This window comes from Mus musculus, chromosome 4, assembly GCF_000001635.26.
Source record: "Mus musculus strain C57BL/6J chromosome 4, GRCm38.p6 C57BL/6J".
Taxonomy (NCBI): domain Eukaryota; kingdom Metazoa; phylum Chordata; class Mammalia; order Rodentia; family Muridae; genus Mus; species Mus musculus.
The window spans coordinates 11,120,010-11,134,887 of NC_000070.6; the positions used below are offsets into that span (position 1 = coordinate 11,120,010).

The window sequence follows — 14,878 nt, forward strand, 5'->3', positions numbered from 1 at the left end:
TGTAACTCCAGCTCCTAGACACCCATCCATTGCTTTCTTCTAATCTCTGTGGTCACCAACACACACATACACAATGCACACAAGCACATACACAAATCTTTTAAGTAAATAAGTGTTGGTGTTTAAGTCACTCAGCTTATAGAACTTTCTCCTGGCAGCTTTAGCAACCCCCCCCCCTTCCCTCCCTGCAGAGAGAAGGAACTGTTATGGCCTCTTACCACACCCTGGGCTCCTTGTGGGTTGAGGTTCTGTTGTTATACATCAGCAGCCTTCAATAGGTGCTGCCCCTCAGGCCTGCTTTTCAGGGCCAATGAAGATTGTGAAGAATAGAAAACTATATGAGCTGAAAGAACATTGGTGTCACCAAAGCCAAAAGAGGAGCCTTCAGAGGCTGGGGACTGGGTAGCAGCTGTTGTTCTTAACAGATGTTAACTGAGACACAAAGTAGTTCACAGCACTTGAGGTGCTGGATTCTTGGGGCGTGGGGGTAATGACTAAATATTGACTAAGGAGACCATGAAACCCTAACTGCAGATTTCCATTGCTTACTGTGCTAGGAGGAAAATTCTGTGGCCCAACAAGTCCATGGCTTAAAACGGAAGTTGCCTTTCGATGTCTTAAACATGTTATGATGAAGGAAAGGGTGTTGTGACTTTGTCCAGGTTAGGATGTGGGAGGTCAAGAGCTTAATAACCAGTTATCAGGGAGCGCCATTAGCTCTCTTAATAGCCATTTCTTACCATCCTCTGCAAGAGACCTAACAGCTTTGTGACCATTGTGTAAACCAGTTGGGATGTCCAACACAACAGCAGATTTCCAGCCAACCAAACCCACAAGAGCACTGCCACCATCTGAGGCCACAGCTATCCTGCTTTAACTTGCCCATCTAATCTTCTCATCTATGTACTGAAAGGTGCCTCTGAGTACTATAAAAACTTCATCAAACTGTTACCATGTTAGAACACAGAACTTAGAGTAACTTAAACCCGTGTCCCTAGGCTATGTTTGTTCATGTTTAACTTCTGAATAAACTCTCTTACAGCCAGGGCTATACAGAGAAACCCTGACTTGAAAAAACAAAACAAACAAACAAACAAACAAACAAAAACCAAAAACCAAAACAAAAACAAAAACCAAAAAAAGAAGAATATGTCCATAGGTTGTTCCTTAAAACTTGCGTAGTTGGGGGCTGAGTTAATACCTCAGTAGTTAAAAGTTCTTGCTGCTCTTACAGAGACCAGGGGTTATCCTCACAGCAGCTACATAGACAACAACAACAACCTGTAACTCCAGTTCCAGATCTGACATCATCGTCTGACCCCTGCAGGCACCAGACACATAGTGCACAAACACACATGTGGGCAAACATTCATAAACATAAAATAAAAATAAACCTTGTTTTAAAAGATATAGTTTTTTTGGTTTTTGTTTGTTTTGTTTTTTGCAACAGAATTGTCAGTTTTCAAACTTGGGAAAATGGCCAAGGGTGCCTACTTAATGCATCAAAGTGGACACTGGCCACCAGTTTCCCTTGCAATCCCCCAATCCCTACATATTACAGGGTCCTCCTGGCCCCATATCCCTCCCCTATCCTGAATTTAAGGGGGCTGGGCTGCTCTTCCCTATATAATCCCACCATTTTGGTTACCTGCCGGTTTTGTACCTTTGGGTCTCCTGGCTGTAGAGCCTGGTTCCCTGCTATCTTCACACACACTCCTGACTCAGGGTCATGGCCACTCTGGACTCTCCCAGAGGTCTCTGCCTCTGGCTATGTTCTCCCTCATGTCTACCATAAACGTTTTTTTTTTTCATTCAAGAGTCTTTTTAGGGCTGGTGAGATGGCTCAGTGGGTAAGAGCACCCGACTGCTCTTCCGAAGGTCTGGAGTTCAAATCCCAGCAACCACATGGTGGCTCACAACCATCTGTAACAAGATCTGATGCCCTCTTCTGGAGTGTCTGGAGACAGCTACAGTGTACTTACATATAATAAATAAATAAATCTTTAAAAAAAAAAAAAAAAAAAAAAAAAAAAAAAAGAGTCTTTTTATGTAGTCGAGGGAGTTCTGAAGTGTTCTGTGCAGACCAGGTTGACCTTGAAATAAGATTCCCTAACTTTAGCCACCTCCTGAGTGCTGGACTTAAAGGTATGTATCATCACACCTGCCTTCTGTCATATTTTTAGGGACAGAAAGTAAAAGTTCTCTTTGGGCCGTCCAGCCCCATCTTCTGGAAGGACTCACATCAGAATCCCACTCACACCCTCATGCCTTGTTGAGGATCACAAAATGACACAACTGGGCAAACGGTATCAAAATTACAAGAGCAGAAAATTATACAACAGTAAAATTGCTCTTAAAAATTTCAAAGGCATCAACTCCTTGGCCATACTGCCAAATGGCACAACAGATAACCACTGCCACCGTTAATAAGCCAAGCTTGGAAATAAACCAAACGTCTTCCCATAAAGGCTGGTTAAATAAATTGTGCTGTAGCCACACACTAGCATCTCATAGAGCTGTTATAGAGAGATCTAGCATGAGGAAGCTCTCTTGACAGAGAGATGAAAGATTTCCAAGATAGATTAGGCAGAAAAGCAGGGCACTGAGCAGTTGTGTGTTCTTTTCTCTTTGGAAGCAAAGGGATGAAAGAAGTATAGCATATACACCTATAGTTAATTTGCTTACATTTGCTAGACAAAGGTCTGGGTGGATGACAATTGAATTGGGACAGGTGTGAAGGCTTATGCCTGTAATCCCAGCACACTCAAAAGGCTGAGGTGAGTTTAAGGTCAAACTGGGCTATGGAGTGAGTTCCAGGTCAGTTTGGGCTAAGAATCTGCCTAAACAACAAACAAACAAACAAACAAAACAACAATCCCAGAAGAGGCTAAACAGATCAGAGCCTGGTAAGCAGGAAGACATGGTTTCAAGTCTGTAGACCCCTGGTGTGGTGGGGTGAGCCTGTAATCCTGTAATGTTATCAGTGGGGGTGGGGGGCAAGGCAGAGGATCGCTGGAGCTTGCTGACCTCCAGTCCAGCTGTGGGTTCAGTGAGAGATAAGGCATCTCGAGGGAGCAGGACATTCGCTAGCCTCTGTGTGTGTACTGTGTGCCTGCACAGATGTACCCGTACACATATGCTACACTCACACATCACATGCAAAACGCGCGCGCGCGCGCGCGCACACACACACACACACACACACACACACACACACGAGCACGGATGTATACACACGTGAATACCCCAATACACCACACACAATACATATAACACACACAGATAATATTTTTAAAGAAAAAAAGTAAGCAAAGAAAGAGAAACAATTTGTTTCTAGAAAGAATAAACAGGAATGTTCTAGAAGATGTTCTCCTTCATTTTATGCACCCTCATTACACCGTTACAACAAATCTGAGGTGAACCTTAGTACCGTTCCCACCGTTAGAGGTGAAGAAAGCCATTTGGCAAATCACCACCCCACAGCTAGGGACTTGCAGCTGGATTTTAGCCTCCCTTTGTCTCCTAAATCCATGCAGCTACAACCGTCAAGCTGCTCTGTGAGCAAATACTGGCCCCAGGTCTTCAGAATTATCATCCAAGACAAACGGTATCAAAGGCAGGAAAATCAAGCTACAGTGTCCCCGACACCAGGAGCCCAGGCCTGGGAGATACTTGCTGAGCTTGAGCGAGCTGGGTTCGCAGGCAACTTCCGTTTATCTCGGAGGTTCCTCTGTTGTTTTCCTGGCTTCTCAGAGGTCTGTTTTGGAAGCGGTGAGTGGAGGAGGGGTGGAAACACGATCTGCTTTGTGTGGTACATGCAGTTCCCTGAGGCAACTCCTTTTTTTTTTTTCTGAGACTTTTGAAGTTTAGAGTTAAGGACAAAGTGTCCAAGTGAGCAAGTAACGAGATGTGAAATCAAAGTTGAAGCTAAACCGGGTCCTGGGTCAGGCTTCTGCTGTCCCGCTACTGGGCTCCTGGGCAGGAAGGACTAAACCCAGACTGGGACTCCTGGAGGTTTGCTGGCTGGGAGAAGGTACTGGTAGCCAGTTAAATGACATTTCAGATTGCTGGGTAGTCCAGATTCTTTGTTAACCAGTTATGATCTTTATTCTTGCCATGAGAACATGTCTTAAACTAGATTTATTTTCTATGTAAAAATGTTCAGGCTTTGAGTCACTGTGAACAGTCTGATTCTGAAGATTTGTTCTGTTTTGTATTTTGTGTTTGTTTTTGAGACAGGGTCTCACACTATATCCCAGGCTGACCTGGAACTCCTGGAAATCCTCCTGTCTCAGCCTCTGAAGGTCTGGGATTACAGGAATGAGCAACCAAGGCTAGCGTCAACCACTCCTTCACAGCTGTTACTTACGTATAAAGCTTGAGAGATGAGGCCAGGAGTCAGCTCAGCTGGTAAAGTGCCTCCCTGGGACCCACTGAATGAATGGCTAGCCAGCCTACCTGAATCAGTGAGCTCCGGGTTCCAGTAACAGATCTTGTTTCAAAAAGGTCAAGCCAGGGACCAGAGAGGTGGGTCGGGCAGTTAAGAGCACTGGCTGCTCAGTACCCAGCACCCACATGGCAGCTCACAACTGTCTGTAAGTCCAGTTCCAGAGGATTCAGAGCTCACAATTGTCTGTAAGTCCATTTCCAGAGGATTCAGTGTTCTCTTTTAGACTCAATGGACATCAAGCACACATGTGTGCACATACATACATACATACATACATACAGGGAAACACTCATACACATATAATAGAAATATATAATTTTTTAAAAATGAGATGTACTTAAGAAATGACACCCAAGGTTGGGTTGACCTCTGGCTTCCACATGCATGAACACACACACACACTCTCTCTCTCTCTCTCTCTCTCTCACACACACACACACACACACATACACACATACACACATTCCCTTGCACACACACAGAGTGGTGCTGTGGAAAGGTTCTGTTTACAGTTCTTATAAAACATGTATTGGGGATGTGTCGTGCGTAGACTATGCTCCTGTGGAGGTCCAAGAACAACCATAGGAAATCAGTTCTTTCTTTCTACCATGTGGATAAAACTCAGGTCACTGTGCTTTGTACAACACATGTTTTGTTGTTTGTTTGTTGTTGTTTGGTTTAGTTTTGACCACATAGCTATCTTGTTGACTCTCCAACTGGGGCCAGGGGTAGGGGGATGTAAGAGATGGATGTCTTCAAACCCCACATAAAAAAGTGGATGCCCTCAAATAATTTGATTCTTTAATAATTTAATTCTTTCCAGTGACTTAATCTTGCCACATTGTCAGCTGGGATCTAGGTTACTACCATTATCCTGGGGAAAACATACAGCTCTGAATGCTATAATCCTGAATCCTAAAATCCTACATTTTTATTTCCAGATAAGATCACAAGTGGCCTAGACTGGCCTTGAACTCCTGATCCTCCTGCCTCTGCCTACCAAGTACAGGATTACTGATGTGTGCTACCACACTGAGATAACCACAGGGTGAAAGGAGCGTTTACCTGAGGCACACGGAAAACAAGATGGACCCAACACTTCATCAGGCACTTGACTTTACACAACACACATCTTTGCAGGCATAGATATCCAGACATACTAACAATCCTCATACAGCACAACAGTTTTGAAAAAGATAAATGGTGTTCATAAAGAAATAGGTCAAAAAGCAAAATGCATAGAGTTATCACTGGGGTTGTCTGAGGGCATCCAGCTCTAAAGCTGTAGACCCTGAGATACCGTGGGCTAGGAATGTAGCTTAGTGGAAGCTCCAGGCTAGGCTCCGGGACTGTGGGGGCTGGGGTAGGGGGTGGGGAGGGTTACCTGAACCCTCACTCCCACACAGGCAGTTCTTCAAGGTGCCAAGTCCAAAGGCCTTAGAACCAGAAAAGCCAACCTTGCAACTCTCAGCCCTGAGGCTGAAAGAGCATCCAGGTTCCAGAGAGACCAGCTAGGCTTCTGTGTTTGTTCTTTTCAGGGCCCTGGATGGTTAAGACAGCATCACATGAGGGTGCGCCTTCTGCATGTACTTCAGAATCCCACACTAATGTCTACACCAGACCCCATCCTGCATCTAACCCAAAATGCATCCAGCCCCACCGCAGAGCTTGGCTTTCTGCCCCTCCTTTACGTTTGGGCATGTCTGGCTTTCAGGATTTTAATCTTTCAGGATTGTGATTATTTATGACATAGCCCCATTTGGTAGCCCGCACTGGCCTTGGATTCCTGGTCCTGTCTCAGCTTGAGTGCTAGGATTACAGGTACACTCCACCACGGCCAGGACTTGAATCTTTAGGGACTTCAGCATTTGACATTAATGAAGTTGGGATCCTGTCTCTTCAGATCAGCACTTCTTGGAAAGCTTGAGGCCTTCCCCAACTGGCAAAAATGAAGAAACAGATGCAGCCGTTCCTCCTCAGCGTTGGAGACTTTTATCTTTAACACCATTTCGCACAATGCCAAGCCACACGGACCCTTGCCATAATCCCACCTTATGAATCTTTATCCTTGTCTTGGGAACACAGCCTCCCTCTCAGCCTCCCCCAAAGTCCCTCTCTGGAGCCAAGGTTTAGGTTGCTATGGTTCTAGATGTCTCTCCCAGGCTCATCACTCTCATGGAACTCAGGACACTGATTGAGTCTTAGAAAACAGAACTTCCCCTCTGCAGTCTGAAGGGGAAAGAACACTGTGACTGACGGCACTCAGAACTGGCCAAGCCCTGGTCACCATTGGCGTGAGACTCACAACACCAAGCTTCCCCTGTCTACGTTGGATAGAAATGACTGTTCCAGGGCTGTCAGGATGGCTCTGTGAGCAGAGGCTTGCCGCCAAGACGGCCTGATGACTTGACTTTAAGCCCCAGGCGCCACAAGGTGGAAGAAGAAAACCAACTCCACAAAGGTTTCCTCTGACCTCTACACAGGTGCTGTGGCATGTGTGTACCCCTCCAATCACCATAATAATAAATGTAAACTGCCACCCCGTGTTTTTGTTTTCTTGTCTGCCTTAGTAAGATATAGCTCATACACCGTGTATTTTAACTGCTTACAATGTACCAGGCAATTATTTCTTTTAGTATTTTCAGAGTTTTGAATACAAACATCATCATGGTAATTTAAGAACATTTTCACTAATTAATTTACTCATCTATTGCCTGTCAGTGTGGATTCAGCTGTCCTATCCATTATACAAGCCAGATGACACAGTCGTGTGTGCTTCTGTGCATGGCGTCTTCACATGGTTCAGTCTTGCGGGCTCACCCATGTTGCCGGAAGTGTCAGCACTTCATTCCTTTGTGCTGAGCCACACCTGAGGTGTTGCATTGTTTGCCCGCTCGCTAGCTCGGTAGATGGTGTGTTTCATCACATAAGTGAGGAAGCTGAAGCATGTAATTAGGCTGGGGGGTTGGGACCAAGGAAAGCTTCTTTCTTTTCGTCTTCCTTTTCTCTCTCTCTCTCTCTCTCTCTCTCTCTCTCTCTCTCTCTCTCTTCCTTCCTTCTTTCTCTTCTTTTTTCCTTTCTTTCTGCCTTTCTTTCTTTCTCCCTTTCTTTCTTTCTGTGTGTCAAGACAAGGTTTCTCTGTGTAGTCCTGACAGTCCTAGAAGTAGCTCTGTAGACCAGGGTGGCCTCAAACTCAGAGATCCCACTGCCTCTGCCTCTGCCTCTGCCTCTGCCTCTGCCTCTGCCTCTGCCTCTGCCTCTGCCTCTGCCTCTGCCTCTGCCTCTGCCTCTGCCTCTGCCTCTGCCTCTGCCTCTGCCTCTGCCTCTGCCTCTGCCTCTGCCTCTGCCTCTGCCTCTGCCTCTGCCTCATGACAGCTGGGGTTAAAGGCTGGTTAAACACCATTGTTTTAATTTTCTGACTGGTGTGTATATGTGTGTATATAAGTGTGTGTGCTCATGTTTGAGTGGCAATCAGAGGGGGGATATCAGACTCTTTTTTTATCACTCTCTACTTTATTCCTCTGAGACATAGTTTCTCACTGCCCTTGGAGCTAGACTGCCAACCACCCAGCCTGAGGGAGCCTTCTGACCCGCTGTCCTATAGTGCTGGGCTTGAGGTGTGAGCAGTCACAGGGAGCTTTTATGTGGGAGCTGGGATCTAGACTCAGGCAGGTCATGTGTTTGTACAGCATACATCTTTACCTACTGAGCCATCTCCTTTCAAGCCTCGGAGTCCCATAATTTAAAAATGCACATTCATGTCTACTTTCACAACACACTGGCCTAAGAAATTGTGCAAACAGGAATGAAAGTAAGAAATGCAAATGCAGTGCAGCTGGGCACCTTTCTGGGTACCTGGTAGTTATCCAAAAGACTTCTCACTTTGGAAGAAAAAGAAAAGAAACATCTCAAAGGTGGAAAGAATTCAATTTTTAAAGTCTTTGTAATTGTTGGTTAGTGTCGGCTCACCCTTTCTTTGACTCTCTCTGTACAAGCCAACCGTCATTAGAATGGCCTCATGGGAACTGAGAGGGACAGAGAAAATGAGGCTCTGGTTATGGAAGTGGAACACAGGGAGGTCAATAGGTCATGCTAGTTCAGCTTAGGCCCAAGTACGGGCTCCAGAACGCATCGGCAGTCTACAACACCTCAGCGGGTTTTGGTGCTTGTCTGTTTGCTTTTGCACTGCTGGATATCAAACCCTGGCCTCACTGGTATGCTAGGCCTGACTGCTTGTGTCTCCCTGATACTGTTAGACACTTAGATGAGCCCTTGGGTGGGGTGATCCTGGAGTAGGCAGCTACAGTAAAGATAATAGAAATGACCAAGTTAACTCAGGAGTGAAATTCAACGTTAGGACAGAGACGCTGAAATAAACAGGAAAGCATTGCCAGAGCTTATGCAGCACTTGGAGCTGCAACATCAGGAGACCCTGTAGTCTATCTCTGGCTTCCTTTCTGGTTTTTTTTTTTTGTTGTTGTGTTTTTTGTTTTTTTTCAAGACAGGGTTTCTCTGTGTAGCCCTGGCTGTCCTGGAACTCACATTGTAGACCAGGCTGGCCTTGAACTCAGAAATCTGCCTGCCTCTGCCTCCCGAGTGCTGGGATTAAAGGCATGCGCCACCACGCCCGGCTTCTGGCTTCCTTTCTGATCACAGCCTCTTAGGTGGGGATTCTAACTCAGGAATCCTAGACTAACTTGCTGACAACGGGGCAGATTTACAAGCCAGGAATGTCCCTGTTGATGATTCTAAACATATCCAGGTGTGCTCAGATAAAATTCTAAATATTTTCTGACTCCTGCCTGCTTGCTCCTGTTCTACTGTAATGTTCAGTGGTAGCTGAGACACAGGTGATGGTGTACTTGTGGCCAGGGACCTCCTGCAGGGGAGACCTGCATCCTGATTTGCTAGAGAAGGTGACTGGGGGACAAGACAAAAACAAAACCAGTGCAAGTTGGAGCACAGTGCATATAAACATATGGTCACGCCAGCTTAGAAACTGGAAACTATGTGTCTCCAGGGGTTTATCCAAATTTAGAAAAGCCACAGAGAAATACACGAGCAGTAAATCGTGGAGTCATTGGCTCCGAGTGGTGAGCCAAGGCTTGGGCATAGACAGCAAGAAGAACAAACGACTCATTTTTAATTTTTTAAATTACATTTATTTATATACTATGCAGTGGGTGTGCCATGTAGTATGTGACAGTCAGATGACAACTTGCAAGCATATGTTCTCTCCTTCCACTGGGTGGGTCCTGGAAAATCAAACTCAGGTCATCAGGCTTGGCAGGAAACACCATTCTTTTTTCTTTTTTCTTTTTTTTTTTTTTTTTTTTTTTGGTGTTTGGTTTTTCAAGACAGGGTTTCTTTGTGTAGCCCTGGCTGTCCTGGAACTCACTCTGTAGACCAGGCTGGCCTCAAACTCAGAAATCCACCTGCCTCTGCCTCCCAAGTGCTGGGATTAAAAGCATGCACCACCACGCCCGGAAGGAAGCACCATTCTTAAGCCTAATGGTAGAGCCCCTGTGAGCATCGTCTGCACTTGTACTGGCTGGTTTTTTGTCAACTTGACACAAACTAGTGTCATTAGAGATGAGGAAACCTCAACTTAGAAAATGACTTTATTAAAATGGTCCAACAGGCAAGCCTGTAGGACAGTTTCTTGATTAATCATTGATGTGGAGGGCCCAGCCCACTGTGGGTGGTGACCCCCATGGGCAGGTGGTCATGTGCTCTTTAAGGAAGCAGATTAAGCTAGCATTTCTCCACAGCCTCTGCTCGAGTCTCTGCCTCATTTCCCTCAGTGATAGACTGTTACCTGGAAGTGTAAGAGGACATCAACCCTTTCCTTCCAGGTAGTTTTAGGTCGTGGGCTTTATCATAACAATAGAGAATAACTAATGTAGTTCATAATGTTTTGTTTTATTAGAAATATCACTGACCAATGAAGTATAAACACTGAGGACACAGGGTTTCTAAAGTTCTTCAATGTGGGCTGTTACTCTGGATTGAATGCACGGTTTCCTGTATGCTAAGCATGTGTCTCTAATCCCAAGCTGTATCTTTTTCTTTCTTCTCCTCCCACCCTTTTTAAAAACATTACCTCATGTAGCCCAGGCTGGCCTGAAAACTGCTATATGGCTAAGGATGGTCTTAAACTTCTGATCTTTCTGCCTCCAACTTCCAAGTGCTGAGACTACAAGTATGCACCACCAAGTTTAGAATATTCTTTCTTTCTTACTCCTTTTCTTCTACCATTTTTTTCTGGGGGGGGGGGAGGGGATTATTTTTATTTTTTAAATGTCTGTTTGTATCTGTGTCTGTGTCTTTTTTAGTATATACCACATGTGTGCCCGTGGCCTTGGAGGTTAGAAAAGGGCATCTGACCCCCTGGAGTTGGAGTAATGGCCGGCTGTGAGCTGCCTGATGTGGGTGTTGGGAGCTGAACTCAGGTTCTCTGGAACAGCTCCTGTGATGTCTCCCCAGCGCCACCCTCCCCTTTTAGAATAAAGGGTTCTTCCTGCAGGCTCTCTGGGGTCACCCATGCTCTGATTCTAGTCTCATTTCTCCCACAATCCCATTACACACGACTTGGTAAATATTAACGAAGATTTAAAAAAATAAGACGCAACATGAAAGTTCAAACATGGGGGAGCGTACATAGAGAGTCACGATAATGTCACTGACGACAAAGTACCGTGTCTTCTCTGTACCCTCAGCACCTTAGCCTGCAGCTTTAGTTCGTATTTTCCAGGATTACAGTATAATTGTGATAGCTCCAGAGCTGACTCTGTCACACAATGACTAGGGAGATAACTTTCCAGAAATCCCTCTACAGATTTTCCCTTCAAGCCCCCTTGGCTACAGCTGGATCATATAGCCACAACCTTGTTGAAAAATAGGCCAGGTAATGATTATCTAGCATTTCCAGCGTTTAGGAGAGGCAGCTCTACCAGTAAGGAAAAGTCATGAAGAATGGCACCTGGCCTTGTTCCCTAGGAGGGGCTGACCAGACAGGTCTGTCTGCCACCAGAATCCACACCTCTTAACTCTGCTTTGTTACATTATGTACAAGAGTCACCATCCAGCTGTTAAAACCGCCTTCCACACAAACTCCACTATTAAACACACACCTCTCCAAGATCACCCGGGCCTTTCCTACCTCTTGTCTTTGTACCTGGGGTTCCCTCAGCCTGGGAGCCCGTCCCCATTTACATTGTTTGTAGACAAAAAGCCCTCTCTCAGAGATAGCTCTCAAACACCATTTTCCCAATTAAGCCTTCAAATTCCCCAATAAGGCCACCCAAATCTCTGTAGCCAAATGGTGACTCTTCTCTTTGGTCTCCCAGGGAACTTGCTTGCACAGGTTCCTAGAGTCCAGAGAATGTGGTAGGGCTGTTCTGCCCTCTGAGCTGCAGAGGGAATGCAGGAGCCAGCTGTCTTCTTCTAGGTGAACACAGACTCACAGCTCATCAAGGTAGACTTGGGCAGGGGATGGTAGCAGATGAATTCCTGGAGCCTTGGTGCTGTGGTCACCTGTGGGACGCAACTCTAGAGGAACCTCATGCTTTTGTAAGTTTTGCTTCTGGAAACTGGTGGAAGGAACCATCTTGGACACTCTGCTCTCCTGAGCTAGCTCCATCAGGAACTGGTCACCTGGAGACAACCTGGCTCAGCACAGGCTGACAGTTTGCAGGAGTGAGCACTCACCTCCAGATCCTTTTAGTCACTCAGTCCTTCCAAGGGACATGCGTGGAGCCCATAGATAGAGGTCTAGGCTCATTAAATGCTGACACCTAACCACAGGGCTGGAGAAGGTGTCCCCTCCCTGTTGTGACACCACAGATGAAAGGCCTTTTTATAGCAGTTCCTTTTACCTGGTACACTCTGTCCACCTACCCAAGAAGATAATACACACTAAATGACAGAAGTCTCTATTTGGAAGTTGGGTGTGGTGGTGCCTACTGATAATGCAAGCATTCTGGAGCCAGAAGTATTGCTTCAAGCTCAAGGTCAACCCAGGATCCACACAAGACCCTGTCTCAAAAGGCAACAACAACAACAATAATTTTTAAAAATTATAATCTTAAGAGGACCAGACCATTGAACTGGAAAGTTAGTAAAGGTTTTATTATTTTTCTGGTTTTTGTTTTATTTGAGGAGATAGGGTCCCATGTAGCCCAGGTGAGCCTAAAATTTGCTATGTAGGTTTAGATGATCTTGAACTCCTAATCCACTTCCTGAGCTCTGGGATTCCAGACACACATAAATATACTCAGCCTATGTGTGCTGAGGGTAGAACCTACGGCTTCATGCATACTCAGCAAGTAAACCAACTGAGCTATAGCCCCAGCTATTCTAGGTTTTTTGAAACACCGTCTTTCTATGTAGCTCAGGCTGGTCTCAAACTTGCAGTGCATCAGTTTGAATGAATAGGTATCTCATAGCCCCGTGTTTGGATGCTTGGCCATAGAGAATGCACTATTAGGAGGTGTGGCCTTGTTAGAGGAAGTGTGTCGCTATGGGAGTGGGCTTTGAGGTCTCCTATGCTCAAGCTATGCCTAGTGTGTACACTGTCTCCTTTTGCTGCCTGCGGGTCAAGATGTAGACCTCTCAGCTCCTTCCCCAGCACATCTGCCTGCAAGCTACCATGCTTTCCATCATGATGATGACCGACTAAACCTCTGGAACTGTAAGCCAGCCCCAATTAAATGTTTCCCTTTATAAGAGTTCCCGAGGTCAGCGTGCCCATTGCCTCGTCCACCACTGCCGCCTCCTGCTGCTCCTGGTGGTGCTTGTGTGCTCCTTCTTTTCGGACCTGGTGCCTCTTTTGTGAAGCGGCAGCTGAGGAGACTCCTGTGCTCGCCATGGCCGGGGAGAAACCCAAGGAAGGAGTCAAGACGGAGAACAATGATCATATTAATTTGAAGGTTTCGGGACAGGATGGTTCTGAGGTGCAGTTTAAGAGGCATACATCACTTAGTAAACTAATGAAAACCTATTGTGAACGGCAGGGTTTGTCAATGAGGCAGATCAGATTCCGGTTTGATGGGCAACCAATCAACAAAACAGACACACCTGCAGAGTTGAATATAGAGGATGAAGATACAAATGATGGGTTCCAGCAGCAGACTGGAGGTGTCTACTAAAAAGGAAGCCATGCTTCTTTACTCCAGAATTTTTTTGTAGACCAAGAATACATTCTTAATTAGAAAGCCACAGTTTGGTCCCACCACATCCTGACTACCACAGTATAGTTTTCTCTTCTTTCATTTCCCTGTCCCAATTTCTTTATTGTACATAAAGTAACTGGTGTATGTGCACACGCATAGTGCTCTTTTTTTCTTTCTCTTTTTTAAACTAAATGGCCAATGTTCTGTCCTGGTTGACATCAGATGGAGATGGTCTGGAGGGAAGTACTGGGTCTGTGAAAATACCCCCTTCTCCATTAGTGGCACGCTCATTCAGCTCTTATCTTTATATTCCAGTAAGTTATTTTGCTCTCATTGTTTTAACAAAAGAACCCAACAATACCAAATCCTTGCATACCTTGTTCAGTTGGAGAATTTTAATGTTTTTTATTTATCATTGTAAAACCAAGAACAATTTTATAACTTTTTTGTACGTAGCTGTTACATGTAGGGCAATCTGTCTTTAAGTAGGGATAAATTACTCTTGAACAAAATGATCCTAGATAGTTTTCCCTTCAAGTCAAGTGTCTTGTTGTTTAAAATGAATTAAAAAAAAAAAAGAGTTCCCGTGGTCATGTTGTTTCTTCACAGCAATAAAACCTGGAGTAAGATATCCTGCCTCTGGCATGCTAGGATTTGGAGTATGAATGTCAGTGCTCCTGTGCATTGGCTAAAAGCAGATGGCTGCTCCCTTCCATCTTCTGCTTCGTTCTCAGGTTGCACATAGACACAAGATGGCAAAAACTGCTTCAGCCAGCCAGTTTCAAGTTCAATTGTTGGGCACCTACAGCAGCGGAAGAGTACGTACAAGCACCAGGGCCTGAGTTTGATCCTTAGCACCAACAAATCAAACAGAGGTTCATATTCAAGAGTCAAAAATATGGTGGTGGGAATGAGCCTCGTTGTAATGGCTTCAACTTAATTTGTTTCCATTATTTGCTTCTTCAAGCCAATCACAAGGCATAGGAAACATGCTTTGCTGACTGACATAGGCCTGGATCTTGTGATGCTTCTCTTGAGTAGAATATGAAACTCACCAGGCATGGTGGTACACTCCTTTAATCCCAGCACTCGGGAGGCAGAGGCAGGCAAATTTCTGAGTTCAAGGCCAGCCTGGTCTCCAGAGTGAATTCCAGGACAGTCAGGAGTACACAGAGAAACCCTGTCTCGAAAACAAACAAACAAACAAAAAGAATATGAAACTCTGGGAACTCTATGATTGTGACAGGAAGCCCAA

General features: G+C 45.3%; 1 long non-coding RNA gene, 1 other non-coding gene and 1 pseudogene across 2 annotated transcripts; all 3 read left to right on the forward strand.

The window, feature by feature from the left end:
- The first annotated feature begins 3,948 nt into the window (after positions 1-3,948).
- Gm11827 (predicted gene 11827) lies at positions 3,949-6,989 on the forward strand. The gene is made up of 3 exons (NR_151526.1): positions 3,949-4,033; positions 4,240-4,410; positions 5,989-6,989. It is a non-coding gene; the product is annotated as a predicted gene 11827 (long non-coding RNA).
- On the forward strand, positions 13,209-13,997 carry Gm11829 (predicted gene 11829; annotated as a pseudogene).
- A 90-nt stretch (positions 13,998-14,087) lies between these two features.
- Positions 14,088-14,173, forward strand: Mir684-2 (microRNA 684-2). The gene has a single exon (NR_030455.1). It is a non-coding gene; the product is annotated as a microRNA 684-2 (primary transcript).
- The last annotated feature ends 705 nt before the right edge of the window (positions 14,174-14,878 follow it).